The sequence below is a fragment of the Saccopteryx bilineata genome, chromosome 3 (assembly GCF_036850765.1).
Source record: "Saccopteryx bilineata isolate mSacBil1 chromosome 3, mSacBil1_pri_phased_curated, whole genome shotgun sequence".
NCBI classification, from domain to species: Eukaryota; Metazoa; Chordata; class Mammalia; order Chiroptera; family Emballonuridae; genus Saccopteryx; species Saccopteryx bilineata.
The window spans coordinates 288,516,310-288,537,065 of NC_089492.1; the positions used below are offsets into that span (position 1 = coordinate 288,516,310).

At 55.9% G+C, this 20,756-nt stretch overlaps 1 protein-coding gene across 7 annotated transcripts in view; it reads right to left on the minus strand.

The window, feature by feature from the left end:
• LOC136331685 (calmodulin-binding transcription activator 1-like) overlaps positions 1-20,756 on the minus strand; it is a 724,201-nt gene that overhangs the window by 52,105 nt on the left and 651,340 nt on the right. The window contains exon 1 of one of the 7 annotated variants that reach the window (XM_066270568.1): positions 764-908. The exons of the other annotated variants lie outside the window; for them this stretch is intronic. The gene's annotated coding sequence lies outside the window, so the exon portion shown is untranslated. Of the gene's footprint in view, positions 1-763; positions 909-20,756 lie in introns of those variants that run through there. 7 annotated transcript variants of the gene reach the window in all.

The following is a 20,756-nucleotide window of genomic DNA, read 5'->3' on the forward strand; positions in this document are numbered from 1 at the left end:
GAAAAGCCCGCCGCGCCGCGCCTCACAGACAAAAACCAGCCAGCGGCCCCACCGCCCCCAGCGGCCGCCGTGACGCGGCCACTCCCCGCAGGCGCGCCCGCCACCGTCACTCACCACAACACTCCCACTGCCCTGCGCACACACGCCTGTTCTCACACCCACTCCCGCCCTTGTAGAAACACGCGCGCGCTCAGCCTAGCTCCCTAAATCCGCGTGACCTCACACCCACTCCACGCACTTCTCTCGCAGACACGCGCGCACTATCAACAAACGCCGGCCTCCAAGCCCCCGCGCCACAAAATCCATTCAGTCCCTCGCTCTCCACCAACAAGCGCGCTCCCGCTGCTCCGCGAACACGCGTGCCCGCACACCCACTCCTCAAACATGCGCGCCATCCGCACGCGCCCCGCACACTCATCCCATCGCCCCTCCCTCACAAGCGCCCTGTCAACACACGCCGGTCCCCACGCGCACTCACGCGTCAAAACACTCTCTTCCCCCGAGTAAACACGCGCGCCCCTCACCTTCTGGACCCCCTCTTCCTCAGACGCGCGTGCCCTCGCACCCACCTCTCACACCCGCTTCCCCAGCGTAAACACGCGCGCCCCCGCGCCCCCCGCCGCGAGCACGCGTGCTCCCCACGCCCTGGTCGCGGCGCGCGCGCCCCCTGCCCCGCCCCCGCTCGCCCCGCGCGCCCCCGCCGGCCGCCGCCCTCGACCGCACGCGCGGGGCCGACTCTCCCCTCGGCCTCACGCATACTCACTCGGACTTGGGGAGCAGAGCTACCACTCAGTCGCGCTGGCGCCGAGCCGCCTGAATCTTCCTCCTCTTCCCGCGCGGCCCCGCCCGGCCTGGTCCCGACAACCCAGCCCGGCCCGACCCGCTCAGCTCCACACACCGCAGCTGGAACGATTCGGGCTCCGGGTACCGCTGTCTCCCCGCCACGGCCCCGGGTGCGCCACTCGGGCCAATGGCGGGGCGCGGCGGTGAGCTCACCGGCCTCGGCCCCGCCCGCGGGCCAATCCGAAGGCGCGACGTCACCCGGAGCCGGGCAGAGGCAGGTGTGGGGCACCGAGCCGCTCGGCGCGGGGACTGCGCCGGAACTGCGCCCAAGCCGCGCGGCGCCGCGCTGGACGGCGGCGGGCCGGGCCCGGACGGTGCGGGCGTAGCGCGGTCCTGCGGCCCTTGGCGCCCGTAGGCGAGGTCCGGGCAGGCTACGACCCCTCACGACGGCGTGGCCTCGATCCCCGCCCGGATTCCGCGAGGCCCACCAGGGGGGCGGCCGCAGTCCGCTCGAAGGCAGGGACGGTTCCTAGCTCGACGGCAGCACCTGGGCCCACAGCCCCATAAGGCCTCCTCCGGGGCCCGTGCCACGCGGCGAGGGCGCACGGCTTCGTGTGCCCAGCCCGCGGAGCCATCCCAGGGCCGGCCCGCGGACTCCTGGCTCCGTGGCGCCGTCGGGTCCGCGTGAGAGATTCGCGCCCCGGGGCCCCTGCGTACCCGGGCTCGGGCTCCCTGCACGGCCTTGGCGCACCCTGCGGCGATAGCGTCTGCAATGCAGCCGCGGGAGGAGCCGGCACTGCGCTGCGCTGAGCCGAGCCGCGAGCGGGGCAGCAAGGAAGGCTAGGCGGGAAGGAGGGGTGCAGGGCGGGGGAGGCGGCCGACGGCGGAGAAGCCGGGAGGCGCCCAGGAGGACGCGAGAGCACACTGGGTGGGTCCCAGGTCCTGAGTGCGAAGGGGCCCCAGGCGTCGGACAGGGCGCGGCCGAGGATGTCTGGCAGTGACGGAGAAGAGCGGCTCCCCTGGGAGGAGTTCAGGAGCATCTAAGGCTCTGGTTCCCGAGCTCATTAGCTGGAGTTCCAGGGCCTCTGCCCGCTCCTTGGGTCTAACCCTGGTGTCCAAAAGTTCTGGCTTCGGGTTTCTCACTTGAATACTTATGCGTAATAGCCTCTTGCCTTCCATCTCCTGCCTCCTACCCCAAGTCCAAGTCGCACCTCTCCATTAAGACTCACCATCTCCCAACAGCCTTCCAGGCATCCCAGTGGACGACCCCCCGCCCCTCTTTTCTGGGTTCTGCTCTTATTCATTTGCTCCACCACCTACCCTGCCGGCCATGCATACAGAGTGCTTGACCCATGCGGACTTGTGATTGAGGCCATCTTTTTTTTTCCTTTGTATTGTCAGTTATCTTTAAAATTGTCTCTGCCATCTAGGTTAGTAACAGTTTCAAAATATGGAGGTGTGGTCTCTCTCTCTCTTTTTTTTTTTTACCCTACCCAAACACACACGAAAACAACCAGTGCATTTTGCACAGCCCTTAAAATCTGTGCAACCAAAAATGAATCATTAGAGGCCAAGCCAAGGACATCCCAGGCAAGGCTGGGTTCGGTCTTGTTCACACCGCCGTGCCAGGTCTCACTATTGGGGGCTGACCACGGATTCTAAAGCTTGGAAAAATCCCTCACTGGCGGGGCCTGGTGAAGTCAGAACACCCCAACACACTCACAATCCTGCTCCAGTAAGTCCTCATCTTCCTGCCCCCGTGTGCCTCTAACCCACTCTCAAGGCAAAGCACCCCTGCACTTCCCAACTCTGCTTACCTTGCACCCCTCCCCCCTTTCTCAGCTGGGCGCACTCCTTTCCATTCGGTAAGGTCTGGCTCCAGCGCCCCCGCCCCACCCTACACTCCGGGCTCCTCCTGACACTCTCAGCAGAACTGTCCTGGGAGCATTGTTAAAAATGCATCCATATTAAGCGCACAGCAAGGAGGTTCTATTTGTTCCGAGGCCGGCAATGGAGGTCAGGGTTGTAGTCAAATGTCAAGGACTCTGGACACAAGCTGCCTAGATTCAAAGTTAGAATTCTCCCACTTGCTAGCCCTGCTGCACTCCAAGTGCCTTTCTGTCCGTGGGTGAGAGTTGAAGGAGTCCATAGGTAGGTGCAAGGTGCCTGGCGCCTGAGGACACTCAATACAAGTGGGTTCTTGTTGCTATTAGCAGTTAGGGCATCTTGGGGGTGGTGGGAGGGAGTAGTGACTAGAAAGGAGGGAGGGAGGCTTCAGGTTTCTGATCATGTTGTGGTTTTGAGCTGGGTACTGGCTTTAGTGTGTGAGAACTCAGTTTGTGATCTGAGTTTCACATACTTATATGTGTGCTCTTCCATATGTATATTGTGTGGGTATGTTAATAAAAGGTGTTTTTTAAAAAGTTAGTTGTTACTCGGGAATAGGAACGAAGTCTTAACTTATCCTGGCACCTCGCACAATGCCGGCATGCTGGGAATACATGACTGATAGTCTGTAGAATGACTCTGAGTGGCTTGTGAGCAACAGAGACCAGCCCGGGAGGCGGGGTGCTGAGGGGCACTGCACCGGGGCACCAGGGATGATGGGATCTGGTTCCGGCACCTGGACCCCAGCCAAAGATTGGGAGCCCCTCCAGATATCTGCGTCTTTCAGCTGGGGAGGTTTCTGTTCTTGGGTTTGATGACAAAGGCAGGGGTTTAACTCTAGGTTCAGGCCTGGGCATCTCAGCTGCCTGAGAAGGAGTTCGGGGGAACCCATGACCCTTCACTTTCCCACCAGTGGCCCCATGTCCGCGGAGCATATGGGAAAGGTCATATCCTGGATGCTTCAGCCCAATGGCTGTGCCCTGAGGACAGAGTTGGACTCAGCGGCCTGGAGCTCTCTTTTTCAGGCGGCCTGAGGTGGCGTTTCTGCAGGGGGAAAGCCCTGTGACTGTGGTCTGGGTGGGGCCTTTCCCCTCCTGGAAGATCGGACACCCTGATTCCCATGGCACCTCTATCTCAGATGGAGGCCACAGAGCACATGCCCTCCTTGGGCCCATGCATAAAAAGACAGATGGAGCTGGGTGGGGTGAGCTGGGTGCTTCTGAAGCCAGCTCAGAGCTCTGACTGCAGGCTGAAACCAAGTACCCAAAGGCTGTCTTTCCTGGTGGGTGTTCATGTTCCTTTCTTCAGGTTAGGAAATGACAGGGTAGGGCAGGTGTGTGCTTCAAGTGGGTGATTACACTAGATTTTATGGGGCTTTGAGGATACCTGGGTCATTTTTTAAAATAGAGAAAAAGAAAACTTTGCTGGGTGACGGGTCCACTTGGCGGCACCCAGGACCAAATGCAAGTTGCGCCCCTTAAAGCAGATACGGTGAGTCCTCATCCCAGCCCTAACCTCCACTGAGGGTCTGACGAGCCCCGGGGGTGGTGGTTCCTGCAGGTGAGGGAGAAGGAAGCCACCATAAGCTGGGTGCCTGTCACCCACTTGCTGTCACACTAGACACTCACATACACAGCTGCTATTTTTCCTGCCGGTTGGATATTACATAGAGGGGAAAAAAAACAAAGGATTTAAGACATTAGATAACTTGGCCAAAGAAAACACAGATGGTAAGCAGCAGATCCAGGTTTCAAGTTTCAAGCCTGTGCTCACTCCGCCCTACAACAATGGTTCTCCAAGTACCTAGAAGCTCTTGGACCATTTCGCACCATTTGTTTAAGTGAGCAGCCTGGGAATTTCCGAGAACCAGTGAGCCACCCACCACATTCTTTTTCCCTAGCCCCAGCAACTGGGGAAGCTTGTTTCTGTGCAGAGGGGACTCTACCAGGCCGGGTCCCCAGGGACTGTGACGAGTGGAGCCCTCCCTTCCAACTGGCCTTGGACTTGCAGCGTGAGCGAGAGGTAAACCACCAAGATTGGGCTGCGCCATCACCACTCCTAAGAAATCAAATATGGCTGCGTATATGTCAACTTCCAACAACAACAACAACAAAAAATCCAATGAGACTCTTCGCTAATGAAGGAACAATTTAAAGATAAGTCCAAGATGCATGGTCAGTGCCTCTTGAAGGCACTGAGAAATTAAAAAACGTTTTAAACACTACAGATAAGGGTGACAAAGCAATTGGGGAGAAAGAAGAGGCTTTTTAACCAATAGTGCCAGGGTAACTGGCTGTCCCCAAGCAAAAGAATGAAGACAGACACCCTACCTCACACCATATATAATAATTAGCTCTAAACAGATTGAAAACATAAATGGAAGAGCCAATAACTGAAAGAAAGAAAGAAAAGAAAAACCTCTTAGAAAACATAGAGCTAACTCTTCCCATCCTTGCATTGGACAATTGTTTCTAAGATACGAGATCAAAAGCACAAGCAGCCAAGAAGAAAACAGATAAATTGGACTTCTTTAAAACTGAAAACTTCTGCGCCGCAAGGGACACCACCTAAAAAGTGAAAAAAAGTGACTCACTGAACAGGAGAGCAGAAGTGCAAATCACACATCTAAAAGGGACTCGTTCATATCTAGACTATTAAAGGAATTTTTACAGCTAGAAAATAAAAAGGCAAATAGCCCAATTAAAAAAAAATGAACAAAGGATCTATATAGACACTTCCCCGAGGAAGATATGCAAATATCAATAAGCACATGAAAACACACTCAGCATTATTAGTCGGTGGGGAAAGGCAAATCAAAACCATCACAGAACGCCACTTGATGCCCACGAGGATGGCTGCAATAAGAAGGAGCGGTAATAACAAGTGCTGGCGAGGCTATAGAGAGGGAAGCCTCACGTCCTGCTGGCAGGAACAGGAAATGGTGCAGCTTCTTTGGGAAGCAGTCTGGCAGTTCCTCCAAAGGCTGATCCTAGAGTGACCATCAGCCCCCACAATTCCACTCCTAAGTATATACCTGGGAGAACTGAAAACGTATGTCCACGCACACGGACATTTACTTGGAATGAACGGAGACGCTACCACGTGGATGGACCTAGACGACATTATGATGCTGAGTGGAAGAAGCCAGGCACAAAAGAGGACATAAAGTATGATTCCACTTATATGAAATGGCGTGTCCAGCACAGGCAAATTTATAGAGATTGGAAGTAGATGAGGGGTGGCCTTGGGCTGGGGAGGGGAGACACCGGGGGAGGGGGAGACTGGGGCATGACTGTTAATAGGTACGGGGTTTCTTTCTTTAGTGGGGGCGAAACTGTTCTAAAGCTAGATTGTGGTGATGGCTGCACAACCCTGTGAAGATACTAAAACACTTTGAATTGTACACTTTAAATAGGTGAATTGTGTGGTGTGTTCATTATTTCTCAACGTAGTAAATTCGGTGTATCTATCTCAACACGCACAGTAAGAGAAAAAGACAGCCATATAAAAAAAGAGTCAACGGATTGACTTTGGAAAAGACAACTGGACAAGAAGAAAAAGAGGGTCAAGGGCAGGGGGGCTGGGAGACCCCTGTTCACCCGGCCCCTGTGTCCCATCCTACGGGGGACGTAATGGCAGATGGAGACCCTGGATGGACAAGATGGACACAGGGGAGGCACTAAGTCACATGACAGTGACCCCCAGGGCAGAAGGAGGTCAGAAGTGGGGTCGTTTCTAATTGTGTTTCTGAAAGGATAGGGAAAAGCCAGGGGTCATCCATCAAATTCTGACTTGCCCTGATGGCCTCCTCAGCAGCTGAGATCCTGGACTTGGGGTTCCCCGTGGAGAACTCCCTGATGCGTCGTTGGTGTTCTCGGACACAGTGGCCAGTGGATTCGGGGGTGAAGCTAGCTCTGCAGAGAGCCTCAGACACCTCCAGCCGAGTGGCCAACGTCCTTGTCTCAGCTCTGAGCCTTCCATCTGCGGGCGGGGGAAAGGGTCTAGCCTCTCGGTCGGCAGCCTGGGCTCCACCACGAACACCCTGCGTGGCCAGCTCCTTTCTCTTCCTGTGCCTCAGTTTCCTCCTCTGAAAATGGGTCTAAGGCTGTGTTGAAGTGGTCCCGGTGCATGTCCAGCGTGGCCTGGCTCAGCAAGTGTCCGGGGCTGCGGCTGTAGGGGCTCTGGATTTGAAATGACCAGTCCAGTGAATGCGGCTGCATGTGTGAGCCCAGGCAACCTGCGGCATCAGGAGAACTAGTGCACACTGGCTGCTGCGACCCCCCAAGCCCTGGGTGGTCTGTTAGGTAGGGGACGGTGGTGTAGGGGTCCACGGGAAGAAAAAGCATTTGCTCCCAGGGCACAGTGGGCTACCATGACTGGTATTGCCTGGGGGAGGCTGTCAGCTCTAATCTGCAGGGAGGAAGGGAGGCATGAGCCCCCAGCCGAGGAATAGGGGGTCACTCTCAGGGACATAATGCAGAAGGGGAGTGCAAGGAAGGTGGGTGAAGACACCTTCAGCTCATTCTCCCTAATGGCTCACACAGGCCCAGCCAGTCCCTCCCAGCCGCCTGGACGGAACGCAGGCTAGACGGTAATATACATGCTGGTCTGTGTGTGAGTGGCGGGGGGGGGGGCACACAGAGATATGCTCTGCTCTGAGGGGCAGCGCTGTCAAAGACGAGTAATCCCAAATACACGCCGGAAGGGGTGGTGTGTGGTGATAAAGCTCCCAGTGGGCTTTTGTGCCTGACTGCCCTGAGTTCGAATCCCTCGCTGTGTGACATGGGACAAGCCTCTGGGCCCTGAGATTCAGGTTCCTCATCAGTAAAATGGGCATGGAAACGTCTCCATGGAAACAGGGAGAGGGTGGGATGGGGTTTCAGTGGCTGCATCACTAAGGACTCAGTGACTATCTGTGATCTCACAGCCTGGGGCCAAAGGTGTGAGGGACTCATCTTAGCTAATCAATAGGACCAGGTAACTTAGTCCACACCTTGGCTTAGATGGCTAGCAAAAGTCCAGCAGAAGCCCCTGGTCTGGGTGTCTGAGTCACAGGCCCCCCATGATGTTAGAGCAGGTCTGGGGCCCTAGAAAAGCCCTTGTGACAGTGATGAAATCCCCTTCTGGCAAGATTCTTGTGTTTTAGAGAACAGCTCTGTGACGGGCTAAACTGTGTCCTCCCCAAATTCCTACATTGTAGCCCTGACTCCCAGAACCACAGAATGTGTCTGGAGACAGGGTTTTTGACAGGCGATCAAGTTAATACGAAACTGGTAAGGTGGATCCTAATCCACTCTGAATGGTGTGCTCATAAGAAGAGGAAATTTGGACACACAAAGGGACACTGGGGTTGCATGCCCACACAAGGAAAATCACGTGAGGGCACAGGATAAGGAGGCCATCTGCAAGCCAAGGAGAGAGTCCCCAAGGGAAACCAAACCTGCCGACACCTTGATCTTGAACTTCCAGCCCACAGAACTGTGAGAAATAAATGTCTGTTGTCTAAGTGGCCTCACCTGTTGCCTTTTGCTCTGGCTGCCCGAGCTGACGGGAACAAGCACCTTCATCTAAGCATAGCTCCCCACTTCCGTGCATCTCTGCCCAGCCAGGGGCTTGTAGACCCTCCTGTGCAGAAATCCTGAGCCTCAGCTCTGGTTCCGGGCCCAACCCCCCGCCCCCCCCTTCTGGACAGGAGCTCGGGAAGCTCCGGTATCCGGGTCTGCGTGAGCACGTTAGCGGTCCTGGGCTGCCACTGGCCTCGCCATCAGGGAGGAAACCCAATGAGCCTTCTGAGAGGCTGCCTGCCGTATGCACGGCGGCGCATAGGAGTCACGACTGAGAATGGGCGTGTTTGCCCAAAAAGTCCACTCAAAATGCACTTCTTGAAACTGCCACGGGTGCTTTCCTATGAAGTTGACATTTTTTTTAACATGGGAATCTGATGAATGATAAATGAGTGACATATTGTCTCGTAGGTGACAACAGTATCCAATGACCCAGTATTTACGCTGACAACCACTTTGAAACCACCAAACTGGCAGTGGCTGCCACCCAAACCAGAAGCTTGTGCATGGGTGACAAGAGCCAGAAAGGCACCCCCTTCAGGGAAGCAACTCGCTAGGACCTAGGAATGATTATGACTGAGGTCACAGGGAGGCACCACAGTGTCACATCGAATTGTGTTCTGAGCTACTGAAAATAAAAAAGCAATCAAGGCCCTGGCCAATTAGCTCAGTCAGTTAGAGCAGTGGTCCCCAACCCCCAGGGCTGTGGACTGGAACTGGTCTGTGGGCCATTTGGTACCGGTCCACAGAGAAAGAATAAATAACTTACATTATTTCTGTTTTATTTATATTTAAGTCTGAACGATGTTTTATTTTTAAAAAATGACCAGATTCCCTCTGTGACATCCGTCTAAGACTCACTCTTGATGCTTGTCTCGGTCACGTGATACATTTATCCGTCCCACCCTAAAGGCCGGTCTGTGAAAATATTTTCTGACATTAAACCGGTCCATGGCCCAAAAAAGGTTGGGGACCACTGGGTTAGAGCATCGCCCTGAAATGACAGGTTGCAGGTTCGATTCCCCACTGAGGACACACACGGGAAGCAGCCAGGGAGGGCACAACTAAGTGGAACAACAGATGATGCTCTCTCCCCCCCATCTCCTCTCTCTCTAAAATGAATCATTAAAAAAAAAAACAACCAATCAAAAGGGAAGTCTCCAGTTGATGCAAACTGCAACCATCTCCTGCGCCTGGGGAGGCGGAGTTGACATGTTTAGTTGGGGGTGGGGGTGCATCCGTAGTCGCCTGGGTGCTGAGTGGCACCGACTCAAAGGAACAAGCGACCCAGGCAACGCGCAGGCGCATTATGCACACATGTGTCCGCCACCCCCACCTGCTCTCTCTGACCCCCGGGTCACGTTCCACCATCGCCCCTCATGGTGCAGCCAGGACCCCACACACAGGACGGTAGCTCACTGGCTTTGGGACCAATGAATTCAAGGGACCTTCTCTAGAAACACCGTCCGCTTCAAAGAGAACTCCCCTGGATGCTGTTGCAAGAAAGGAGGCCCCACGCCACGATCCTCCCATCTTGAGCTCACATTCAAGTAACTGAAAATGATGCCAGGGCTCTTTACCAGCTACCCAATGAGCACCCACTCCCTTTCGTACCAGGAAACAGAAGCCAGGACAGCAGGGAGGGACGCGGCCAGGGAACCCGTGGGTTCAGACTTCCTGCTGCAGGGCGCTCTCTACCCAGAGCTCGCTCCTCCCTGCTCTGTATGAGGGGACAGGCACAAAGGCTCGTCATAAGTGTACTTGCCAATTCCTAGTTAGAGCCCCGGGGGCCTCGAATGCATCATGCAGCCTCCTAGGTTGGCCCCACAGCACCTGAGTGCAGGCCCTGCCATTCCCCGGGGGTGGGGTGGGGGTGTGGGGGGGCAGGTCAGGCCTCCTGATGTCATAACAGATTTCTTCAGGCTTATAAAATGAGAGCAGCGATGCATTTTTTATGCCCTAACAATTGCACTGAATTGTTAGCATCGTCAAAGATGGCCGAGAGCTGCATCTACGTCTTCCCTTTGTCTCAAAGGTGAATTACTGAGCAGACATGCCCTGTGCCCAGGTCCCTGCCCTGGCTGAGACCCCCGTGGGCGCCTGGCTGGTCAGCTCCATTCCTTGGGGGGGTCGGGGGAAGGAGCGGGAGGGGGCACTGTTAGACGTGGGGGGGGAACACTGGTTTGAGGCTTTCTCCAGGCTCCCCAACCCCAGCACCAGAGAGGGAAGGGGAGACAGGGCAGAGGAAGGAGAGGCCAAGTGGAGCTGCTGATAACCCTGCAGCCTCATTAAGTAGAGTCATGGGGAGAAGGCTTTAGTGAGGAAAGAATGTAGCTGGAGCCAGGGGTGCCATTGGCGGCAGGGCGGAGCCGGGCAGCAGGCTCCCTTACGGAGGAGCAGGAGCGCCGCGGGCAGTGGGCACAGGTTGGTCATTTCAAAAGGTAATTGAAATAATGTGTTAGGATAATGCCCTCAGCCGTCAGTGGTACCTTAGAACTTCTCATTTAATTTACCATTTAGGTGGACAGATCAGTGGCAGTCCAGTTAATTTCACATCTCTGCCCAGGAAATCCTGAACTTTGCACAATACTCTGCAGAAGACGAAGTAGTCAATCGAACCGTTTTTCATTATAAAATGTGTTTTCCGGCCCGAAGGCACCACTGAGGACAACAGGACACAAGAGCTGTGCAGGGGCGATACTTTGAAAACAACAGCAGCAGCAACAACAACGAGGACACTCAGACCTCACCATTTCCTCTCTCCACCAGGACAGCAAAAAAAAAATCGTCCTGCTAGAGTGAGGGGTGGGGGAGGCAGGTGGGGGTGGGCGGGAGGGGGACGATGCTGTTCAGTGCAGTAAACAACTTAACCTTGCCCAAGGACAGGGTCTGCCCTTTGTTCTTGCTTTCTGGGGGGGGGGGGTGGACTCTAAACCCTTGGCATGTCATGCCCGATGGGAGTGTCTTTTTTTTTTTTTTTGGCTTGGGGGCCTTGGGTCACTAGATAGTCTAACAATATGATTTAAGGTAGGGGCTGGCCACATGGGATAGCTGTAGGGTGAACGCTGGCCGTGCTGGAAGGACCAACAGTGTGCCTATGGAGCCCCTATAAAGACTGGACAGTGAGGCTCGGGTGAGCTTCCCTGGCTGACCACACTCCGTAAGCAATGTCACACGTCAATGCTGGGACAGGAATGTGGTCCCGACTCCCTGGGGAGAAGGCAGTGGAAGCTGGGTGCTGGGCTCCCCTGGACCCTGTCCTGTGCTCCTCGCCCCTGGCTGGTTTCCGTCGGTACCGTTCTCTCAAAATACAGGTATAGGCCCTGGCCGGTTGGCTCAGTGGTAGAGTGTCGGCCTGGCATGCGGGGGACCCGGGTTCGATTCCCGGCCAGGGCACATAGGAGAAGCGCCCATTTGCTTCTCCACACCCCCTCCTTCCTCTCTGTCTCTCTCTTCCCCTCCCGCAGCCAAGGCTCCATTGGAGCAAAGATGGCCCGAGCGCTGGGGATGGCTCCTTGGCCTCTGCCCCAGGAGCTAGAGTGGCTCTAGAGTGGCTCTGGTCGCGACAGAGAGACGGCCCAGAGGGGCAGAGCATCGCCCCCTGGTGGGCAGAGCGTCGCCCCCTGGTGGGCGTGCCGGGTGGATCCCGGTCGGGCGCATGTGGGAGTCTATCTGTCTCTCCCCGTTTCCAGCTTCAGAAAAAAAATACAAAAAAAAAAAAAAAAAAATACAGGTATACCGTGGGCGGGACGGCAGGCGTGGGTCCCATGAGCCCTTTGGGGGAATTATTGGGCCCTAGCACAGAGGGTGCTCCCTCTCCCTTCACAGCTGCCTAACTCTTGCACGTCCTTCCTGCGTGTGCAGAGCGCTCCAATGAACACATGGAACAGTCTTCATACAGAACCGGCCCCCGTCAAACGCATTCTCTTCCTGATGGGGCCGCAGCCGGACTCCACCTGTCCTCATGTACTCCTCGAAGGCTCCGCACCCGTCCCTAGGGAGCACTCATCACACCAGTTGTGTGGCATGATTTGCCTTGTGTCCTAGACTGGGAGCTCCCAGAGGCGGGGGGCACGCCCGGGTAACATGTAAAGCCCCAGGCCCAGCAGAGTGACCCGCAGGTGGCTGGGGCTCAGCGGGTACCTGTGGCCAATGGGCTGGCTTCTACCAAGGCTCTTCTTTCCATCATGGTTTATGACCTCTTGGGGAGGGGGGTGAGGTGCCTACCTACGAATGACAACCTAAGGTCACAAGTGCCAAAGGAGATGAGTGCTGTGAAGCTTCAACAGGATGGTTAATGTGAAGCACTTAGCACGGGGCCAGGCTGGTCTTGCTGTCACAGTAACCCCAGTGCATTCTGGGACAGTGGGTCATCATGGAGATGGGCAGGTTTTTGCAGTCCCTGATTCTGCTACCCATCCATCCAACCATCCATCCATATTGCACTCCCACTCATCCATCCATCCACCCATCCATCCATCCATCCATCCATCCATCCACCCATCCATCCATCCATCTACCCATCCATTCACCAGGCTAAGATAAGACTGGATCAGATGATGAGAGAGTCACAGAGGGTCAGCTGAGGCCCTCCAAGCCCCAGGACTGTGACCTACCATGTAGTGACTTTCCAAGGACCTGGCTGAGAAGCCCCCCTCTTTTCTGAGGCCCAAAGGGTGGAGAGGTGTGAGCAGCTCAGGGAAGAGATGTGCTTGTCCCTTCCTAGTCCAACCCCAGTGAGCTGAGGGGAGCATTCTCTGTTCTCAGCTGGCGGCTCTGTAGGAGCACCGATGGCAGCCTGACCTGGGCACGTTTCATAAAGGAGCTTAGGATGTTGTTTAGGGTCATTTGCCTGAAGCCTGTCCAGTGACAGGGAGACCAGAAAGGGGATGGTGCCAGGTCAGTTCTGGACACCCTCCCTCCCCAGGCTGGTTCTGATATCAGGGATGCTATAGCCTTTTAAAGCTGAGGTCAGTTAGCAGTGAGGACAATGGTCACAAAGACACCACTGTCTGTCCACCCATCTGTCCGTCCATCCATCCATCCATCCATCCATCTATCTCTTGAAGAAATATTTATTGAGTGCCTATTGTGCTCCTGGCTTCTTGGGACACAATGAAAATTAAGACTAAAATCCTTGGCCTTGGGACTCAGCATAGTCTCACTGTTGTCAATTCCATCCACACCCCTTGACCCATTTCATCCAATGCCACTGCCATACAGACATGTCACTGACTTCTCTCTCCTGCCCATATGCTGCTCTGAGCTCTGGAACCTATGTCCATGCGCTTACTATTGGCTTTTCATGTGGGTGTCCTTCACACGCCACCCAATGTGTGACTGGTCCTCTACATACCTTAACCCACCTGCAAGCCTACCGATGCCACTTCCTAAATGTCTCTTGACTGTGCCCTTCTCTCTGGAACCTCCAAGTCCAATTGCCTTCCCAGCCTGGAGGGGTAACTGGTCTACCCTCACCCGCTCTGGCTCTCCCTCAATCCATCCCCCACGTAGCAGCCAAGAGCACTTCTCGAAATGCAAACCTGGTCACGTGGCCACCCCTCAAACACTCAGTGCCTCCCTCTCATGGGGATGAAGCCTGGCGCTCAGGGTCCTGCCCGAGCGCCCCTCCAACCTGCCTGGCCTGATCCCTGCCTCCCTTCCCATCTTCCCAGCCTCCGTGCTGCTGCCTCCCGCACAGAGCTCTGTGTGTGCTGTCCTGTCCGCCTGGAAGATCCTGGCCTCCCCTCTTCATGGGGTTAACTTCTGCTGCTCCTTCAGATCTTAGCTGGATGGTCACTGCTCAAGACATCCCTCCTCCCAGACCTCCCTGAGAAGCTGCCCTTTCCTTGCGTCGGTACAAGCTCCCCAAATGCTTCTTTGTGCAAAGGCTTGGTGGCCAGGTCTGAGTGTTCCTCCTCTGGATGGTAAGCTGTGAGCACAAGAACCCTGTCTGCTCTTACTCCACTGGACGGTAAGCTGTGAGCACAAGAACCCTGTCTGCTCTTACTCCGCTGGACGGTAAGCTGTGAGCACAAGAACCCTGTCCTCTCTTACTCCACTGGACGGTAAGCTCTGTGAACACAAGAACCCTGTCTGCTCTTACTCCGCTGGACAGTAAGCTGTGTGAGCACAAGAACCCTGTCTGCTCTTCTCCACTGGACGGTAAGCTCTGTGAGCACAAGAACCCTGTCTGCTCTTACTCCACTGGACGGTAAGCTGTGAGTACAAGATCCCTGTCTGCTCTTACTCCACTGGATGGTAAGCTGTGAGTACAAGAACCCTGTCTGCTCTTACTCCACTGGACGGTAAGCTCTGTGAGCACAAGAACCCTGTCTGCTCTTACTCCGCTGGACGGTAAGCTGTGAGCACAAAAACCCTGTCTGCTCTTACTCCACTGGACAGTAAGCTGTGTGAGCACAAGAACCCTGTCTGCTCTTCTCCACTGGACGGTAAGCTCTGTGAGCACAAGAACCCTGTCTGCTCTTACTCCGCTGGACGGTAAGCTCTGTGAGCACAAGAACCCTGTCTGCTCTTACTCCGCTGGACGGTAAGCTCTGTGAGCACAAGAACCCTGTCTGCTCTTACTCCGCTGGACGGTAAGCTCTGTGAGCACAAGAACCCTGTCTGCTCTTACTCCGCTGGACGGTAAGCTCTGTGAACACAAGAACCTTGTCTGCTCTTACTCCGCTGGACGGTAAGCTGTGTGAGCACAAGAACCCTGTCTGCTCTTACTCCGCTGGACGGTAAGCTGTGAGCACAAGAACCCTGTCCTCTCTTACTCCACTGGACGGTAAGCTCTGTGAGCACAAGAACCCTGTCTGCTCTTACTCCGCTGGACGGTAAGCTGTGAGCACAAGAACCCTGTCCTCTCTTACTCCACTGGACGGTAAGCTCTGTGAACACAAGAACCCTGTCTGCTCTTACTCCGCTGGACAGTAAGCTGTGTGAGCACAAGAACCCTGTCTGCTCTTCTCCACTGGACGGTAAGCTCTGTGAGCACAAGAACCCTGTCTGCTCTTACTCCGCTGGACGGTAAGCTCTGTGAGCACAAGAACCCTGTCTGCTCTTACTCCACTGGATGGTAAGCTGTGAGTACAAGATCCCTGTCTGCTCTTACTCCACTGGACGGTAAGCTCTGTGAGCACAAGAACCCTGTCTGCTCTTACTCCACTGGACGGTAAGCTCTGTGAGCACAAGAACCCTGTCTGCTCTTACTCCACTGGACGGTAAGCTCTGTGAGCACAAAAACCCTGTCCTCTCTTACTCCACTGGACGGTAAGCTGTGAGTACAAGAACCCTGTCTGCTCTTACTCCGCTGGACGGTAAGCTCTGTGAGCACAAGAACCCTGTCTGCTCTTACTCCACTGGACGGTAAGCTGTGAGCACAAGAACCCTGTCTGCTCTTACTCCGCTGGACGGTAAGCTGTGAGCACAAGAACCCTGTCTGCTCTTACTCCACTGGACGGTAAGCTGTGAGCACAAGAACCCTGTCCGCTCTTACTCCGCTGGACGGTAAGCTGTGAGCACAAGAACCCTGTCCGCTCTTACTCTGCTGGACGGTAAGCTGTGAGCACAAGAACCCTGTCTGCTCTTACTCCACTGGACGGTAAGCTCTGTGAGCACAAGAACCCTGTCCGCTCTTACTCCGCTGGACGGTAAGCTGTGAGCACAAGAACCCTGTCTGCTCTTACTCGTTTGTTTTGATTCCAGCACCGAATCCCGCGCCTGGCACCTAGCGGGGACTCCATTAATGGTCAGTGAATAAATGTTTACAAAGGGATTTCTCATGGAGGAATGTACGAAGTTGAGGGGGAAGCCAAGTACCAAGAAGGCATCCTGCACGTTGGGGAATGGGATGAGGTGGGCCTCAGAGTGGAAAATTTTCCACAGAACCCAAGACCTCTAAACCGACCCCAGGGAAAAGAGCCGAGGGGCCAGAGGGAACAGCATGTGCAAAGGCTCAGAGGTAAGAAACCACAGGGTATGTTTGGGAAGACCTGAGTACTTGAGTGGAGAGGAGAGTAGAGCATTATGCGAAGGGGGTGGGCTGGTAGTAAGTCAAAAAGGACAGCCTGAGGTCGGCTCTGTAAAGGCTGTGTTCCCTGCTGGAAGGTCCTAGTTTACCCTGAGCTTCCCAGGGAGCAGGTGGCCATGCCCCTCCTTACACCCCTGCGTGCCTAGCTCTGACAGATCTCACTACAGCGGGTCACGGGTGCCAGTGTTCCTGTCTGTCTGTCCCGGTGGACAGCACCTAGCTGCACTGGACACACCATGGGTGCCCTGTCAGTCCTTTCTGGATGCATCAGGGATACGGAGGGTGGATGGAAGAGGAAGAACCAGAGGCCCCAGCCCGGCTTCGAGATGATAAGGGCCTGAGATGGGAAAGCACAGGGGGACCTGGGAGGAGGAGGCCCTGTGGGTTTTGAAGGCCTGAATCTGCAAACCGGGGAGAGGGACATGGGGATGGGAGAAGCAGGGGCAGGGCATGCTTCCGGAGACAGACACCTAGGCAGCCGCAGCACACACAACTCGAGTCGGGCGCAGCCTCGGAGGAAGACGCTCACTATGCGGAGGTCAAGAGCAGGCGGGTGGGGGCGGAGCACCTGGACACAACACCCTGTGTGTTGCTTTTGTGTCTGAATGTCCTCACCTGTAGACTGGGGGACATCGTAGGTTGTTGAGTCAACACACTTACACGCTCTCCCCTATGTTTCGGGACCAATGGATGCAGTTGGGTGCCACTTTAGTGACACGTGACGTCGCCAGCTCTTCGACACGTGGGTTCTATCGAAGGGGGTGAGGTCTGGGGCAGCGTTCCAGCACATCTCTGGGTTGGGCAGGGGAAAGGACAGGTTTTTCCCCATCTGCTGATGTCCGTGCCGGTCCTTCTGCACACAGGGCTTGGAACACAGGGTGGGAGCCAGGGCCATCGGTGTGAACAACTGTTCAGCGAGGATGGGCGAACACTGACAGGCAGAAAACCCCTCCGTCCGCCATATCAGCCCGGGGGGCCTGTCGGCTTGTCCCTCACCCGCCGTGTGTCCTGGCTTCCGAGGTCCCGGCAGTTCTGGGAGCACTGGAGACGGGGGAGGAGACAGAAGGGAGGACGGCACACCACACTTGGAATCGGGAGGGGCTTCTGTCCTGATTCAGCGAAGGTGCAGGCCTGGTCACCGCTCTACTCGGGGCACAGACCCCTCCAGAAGGACAAAGAAGTTGGACAATGGGGCGACGGGGTTTCCTTCCAGTTCCAGCTGACGAGGGTTCTAAGCGTGCTTCCGCTGTGCTGGCTCTCTCCACCCCGCAACTGACTTTTTACAGAGTCTCCTCCTCATCTTACTAAATACAGGACATGACACATACCTGCCTGTCCCCCTTTTTTTTTCTCTCTAAGGACTGAGTTCACAAGTGGAAAGTGTCAGCAGGTTACTGCAGTGGAGGGAGCTGGTCTTCAGCCTATCAGACTATTTTGAATGTCCTGTTGTCACCAAGGTGGGGGTACAAGGTCGCTGGGCTGCGTGGAAGGGATGAGAAACGTGTATATTTTTAGGAGCTTTTAAAAGCAGAGGCCTTGCTCCTGGCCCCAGCCAGGGACTGTTCTGCCTTTCAGTCCTGCGTGGCGCTGGATCGGGCGGGCGGTGTCCTCTCCCACCGACGCTGAGACCCCCGGGCCCGCACCTGCCCCTGGAGGCCACACTGGGCCTGCTCTGCCCCAGCCTCTTTTCCCTGCTGCTCATGCTCTGAGCCCCGAAGTCTCAGGCCACTGCTCCCCACCGCGGGATAAACAGATCAGCATCTCCCTTCTTTTCCAGGGAGGTAGGTTCTGGGGGCCGGCTCCCAGGAAAGGCTAAAGAGACCAGGAAAGGCCTGGGCTGGCAGCCTCCCCGCCCCTGCTGGTCTCTCCGGGGTCTCAGTTTTGCCGGGGGGGCTTTTCTTTGAGTCTGTTGCCTTCAGGACCAGAGCTGGCCCACGTCCAGATAATGTGGTAGGATGATGGCAGATGACACGGTTGACTTTGGATGCGCCACGGCCCTAGCAGGCCGGCGGGCAGTCTCCCAGCTCTGCCTTCCACAACAACCAGACAGACGGCGGACAGCTGTCTCCAGGGGGCCTGACATCCACTCGCTTTCTGGGGGTGAGTCACAGTTTGTCCCTGCTCTGGGGTTTGTCTCTGGCCCCTGCATGCCAATGGGAACCACGGGAGCCTTTTATCTCTGCCATTCAGAGCTGGGGCGGGACGTCCCCCTGGATCTGGGGACCAGAGAGCTGTCTCCCTGGGGCCCACAGACCTACCAGATGGTTTTCTGGGCCAACTCCAGAGGTAAGGCAGGAGAAGCAGGGCCTGGGTCCTGTCCCTTTGCTGCACAAGGAGGGACGGAGGTGGGAGACATAGATCTCCTGGGCCAGGTGGGCCTGTGAGGCTGCTGGTCCCTCCTGTCGGCCCCGCCGGGCAATAGCCATGGCTCTGAGCTCAGAGACAGGTTGGGCGACATCATACCCGGGGTTTTCAGCCATTTCTCTGGGCTCCTCAAACTCACATTGCCCTGCTTGCCTTATGATCTTCCTGCCTGCGGCTTTCTTTACCAGGAATGCTCCGCCCACCTCTCCGGGTTTCCCACGTGGCTGCCACACCCTGTTTCTTGAAAGGCCCTCTTCTCTTAGCCTCGCTGGGGTCACATCCACTCCGTTGTCCCCCAACACCCCGCTTGCTGGCTGCTTCCCCTCAGCCCCACTGCTGCTTGACAACCGGATCTCGGGAGCCCGTGGCCGACCTGCACCCCCTCCTCTATCTGCATTCTCTCATGGAGTGATCACATTTAAACCCATGCCTTCGAATTCCATCTCAGAGCTGAGGACTGCCCAATTTTATTTCCACCTGGGACCTCTCCTTGGCCTGCAGACTTCCAACTGTACACTTGGCGATGCTAATAAGGCTCCCAACCCAGACACGGCCACACCAGAGGCGAGGTTCCTGGTCTCCCAAACTTGCTTTTTCAAATGCCCCCATTTCAGGAAATGGTCCACTGACGCCCAGGGGCATCTGGGCAGGGCCCACCCTCCTGTTCTCATCCTCCATGCTCAAGTCACCGGCAGCACCCTTGACCCTACCTGCAAAGGTCCCCACACTGTCTCTGGGGACTCATCATCACCAGACTCCCTGGAACCACCACTGTCTCTGACTGGATGGACACAAGAGCGTCTGGGTGGTGGCCTGGCCAGTGGAGACATAATTTATCCTCCATACGGCAGCCGGGGGCTTGAAAACATACACCTGAGCATGCCAGCTCACCTGCTTAGAATGCTGCCACGGCCCCAGGGTCCTCAGGATCAAGTCCCAGCTCCACGCCTTGGCTGACAGGGCCCTCGGGGCCCTTGTCCTCACTGTGCTGTCCCCAACACCCCAGGCTCCTTCTCTCCCTGGGGACTTTGTTCTTGTTAGTCCCAATGCCTGGAATGTTCCCTCGATGCTCTGAGCCTGCTGGCTCCTTCTGCCACACTGTTTCCCTTTGACCCCAAACTGAAGGTAGCCACCGGCACCCTCTACCAGCCCCCCTCCCCAACTTTTAGTGCCCTGAGATTCTCCTTGGAGGCTTGCTTGTTGCCGTGGGAATAAAGGTCGCGGAGCCAAGGGCAGTGTCTGGTGCCCTGGACAATGGAAGAGCCAGTGGCCTAGCGGGGGAAGGGGGGGGGAGGCTGGTCAAGACATGTGAAGTAAGGGGGAGGCAGAGGGAACAGAGAGATATGGAAGGATCCGGGAGAGAAACCCCAGGCACAGTGACCGCATGTGGGGGAGGCCGCAAGCGGAGGGTTCAGTTACAGCACTGGGTTTCTGGGTAGGACTGTCCCGGGCAGTCAGACGGGGGGCTCTGGATTTGGGAAGAGGCACTAGGGGAAGCTAGCAGGATGTTTTTCCCTTTACACGAGGCAGAGAGAGCCCTGGGGGGGACAAACCCTCAAGGACAATGGGCCAAGGGAGCAGAACGGCCCAGGAGGAGCTTCCCAGGGCCTGTTTGGTCTTTATTTGACTTGGGGACTGTCAGCGCCTCTGACCTGTTGGTCACCCCTGAACCTTGTGAAGCCCTCTAACTTTAGGTTCTGTGGCTCCACCCTCTCCTGTGTCCCTCCAACTCCTGGGACTGCTCCTTCTCAGTCTCCATCATGGGCTGCTCCTTCTGGAACATTCTGTTAATGTCCCTGTAGCTGGTTCTCTCCTGGGCCACTCTCTTCTCCCCCTGCCTCAGAATGTGACCTTGTTTGGAAACGGGGGATCTTTGTAATTAATTTGTTGAGGGTTTATACTGGATTGGGTGCAGGCCCTCATCCAAAGACTGGTGTCCTTACAGAATGAAAAGTGGAGACACAGAGACACACACAGAGGGAGGGTGTCATATGACAACAGAGGCAGGGACCAGAGTTATGCTGTCACCAGCCAAGGAAGATCAAGGATGGCCCCAGCCACCAGGGGCTGGAAGGGGCGGGAAGGATTCTCTCTAGAAGCCTTTGGCGGGGCATGGCCCT